We start from the raw sequence: 2,416 nt of genomic DNA on the forward strand, positions 1-2,416 counted from the left end.
GAGTTTATTAACAACCTTACCTAATATCTGCCCAGATATTTAATTCAAATATCCTCAGATTTATAGATACAGAAAGAGCATGGCTCATATAGAAATTGCATGTTTTTAGGTATCATAGATTTGTATTTTGCCTCAAATTAGTCATGCCCAGCTCTTCGGTGTTTGTGTAGTTCAAATCAATTTATACGATAGACGTCTAATTCAAGAGCCACCAGGCATTACCCAGGTAACATGCTAACTTCTTCAGAATGAAATTAGGACAAGTCAAAATCTGCAGTTTATCGTTAGCATTACACTGGCATGGATCCGGGAGAAACCGATGTCTCCCCGTGGGAGTTCATGGGAGGATGTTGTAAGAAGGAGAATACGTTTCCTTTTGTCTTCTTGCCCGCCAAGTGGCTGGGCTCTCAGTACTGCCTACTGGTTCATTGACTAGCTGCGTGATCTTAGGCAAGTAACATAGCTTTATTTATTTGAACTTTGGCCTGGCATTAGTAAAAAGGGGATGTAGAACTCATAGGAGTGCCCGGCACTTAGAGAAATCTGGCCCATGTTAGCTATTATTACTATTACATTATTAGTATGATTGTCACTTGCATGACACACCTGGAAAGGAAGAATACTTTGCTTTGAGAAAATGTATAGAGATTTAGCCTCTATCAGGTAAACTAGACCTAAAAAAGTACCTCCCTTATATGAGAAAAGTAGACCAGTTCTCTCTGATCTAAGTAGATTCAGGAATGTCGGTCCAATAGTGGTTCTGAGCATAACACTACGGCGGATAAACATGCATCTGCTAGGCCATAAACGCCTTCAATTCACCGAGTTTAGATGTCAGTTAAATCGCTACACAGCGTACCTTTTACAGAGACATGCTGCCTGCAAGATGATTAAAAGCGTTTAAATATGGATGAAGCAGTTTCTCCTTCCCTAAGTAACTTCCGCTGTGTTAACTTGCACATCAGCAGGTGGCGGCGAGACAAACGTGTTCTGTGAGAGCTCGAAGACCCTGCAGGACTTTGCCGTGAGTCTCTCCTTCCCTCTCCTCTCCCTCCCAGCCTCCGCTCTCGTTCTCATCGTCTCTGTCAGGTAATGTGCTCTCCAGCAGGTGTGATCTCTGTGGTAAACAGATGGGTCTGCATGTCATCAGTCCACTAGTTCCACACATGACCCCCAGGACCGCGTGCCTCCGTGCTCCGCAGGCCCGGAAGACACTGCACTGAGCTGTTACCCGAGTGCGGGAAATGCTTTTTAAAAAAATAATTATTTTAATGTTACCATTATCACTATTTTTTTAACTTGACCAGAGAGAATCGAACTGTGGTCGGCCATGTGGGAATCCAGCGTCTCTAACCACCACCCCACCTGCCAGCCCTGCGAAATGCTTTTAAGTAGTGTCAAGGCTGCTTGGCCTTTTCAGCACTTTCATTACTCTTGGAAACAAAGCCCTTCCAATGGAGGCGCTTTTATAGATCATGAAAACAATGGAAGAACAAAACACTATTTCTCAAAAGCAGTTTAGAAAAGTGGTTCCATAGGGGGAAGGGGGGAGCAGAGTGGTTCTTTTCATTTTTGTGACCTCTAGAAATCATCTGCTTACAAAGGACCATAACAAAAAATAGAAAGAAGAAATGATGTGTTGTTCTCCTGTATTCCCCCCTTCTGTACTTGAAAAAGTGAACTCTTTACTGGACCTGTGCAATGGCGTTCTTTAGAACACAGCCTTCCTCTTCCTGTTCTCTCAAGATGAATAGCAGATTTCATTACTCTCAGTGCTAAGGGTATCTTACAGGCTCATAAGAACTGTGAACATGTGGGACCAGCAGTTAGTGTAATGGCTATGTCATTGGACTCCCATGTAGTAGATTGTGGTTCGAGTCCCGGACCTGATGGCTTAAACTAATGCCAAGCATGTGTATGTGTGTGCCCAAGATCCTGAGAGAACAGAGAAGGGATTGCGGCATGGCCATCCCCCCTGGGGGGTGATTTCTCACTTTCTCTCTGTCTTTCTGGTGAGCACACAAGCACTATAACAAAAACCTCTCCAAAAAAAAAAAAAAAAAGAACTGTGAACATTTGTTTAACCAGAAAAGCGCATACATTGTATCCAGCAATTCAGCATGCAATCTGGGCTCTAGGATCCCCTGAAGTTCAAACTTCAAACACTGCAAAGAGCTACCTGGTATGTGCATTTGTGTGTATGTAAAGGTGTCTGTATTTAATGGTAATGGAAGCTAGTGAATTAGGAATGATGTTGACATTTGCAGAGCAGTCTATATACATCAAAAGCGTTTAATAGATAAAACAGAAGTAGTAGGTAAGTGCATGACTTCAAGGTATTAAATAATTAACCTTGACCGCTTCCTTCTCCTCACCTCACTTTCCTTTTCCCGCCCATGAAAGTTGTTGGACAACA

This window comes from Tupaia chinensis, unplaced genomic scaffold, assembly GCF_000334495.1.
Source record: "Tupaia chinensis unplaced genomic scaffold, TupChi_1.0 Scaffold144027_1, whole genome shotgun sequence".
In the NCBI taxonomy this organism is placed as follows: domain Eukaryota; kingdom Metazoa; phylum Chordata; class Mammalia; order Scandentia; family Tupaiidae; genus Tupaia; species Tupaia belangeri.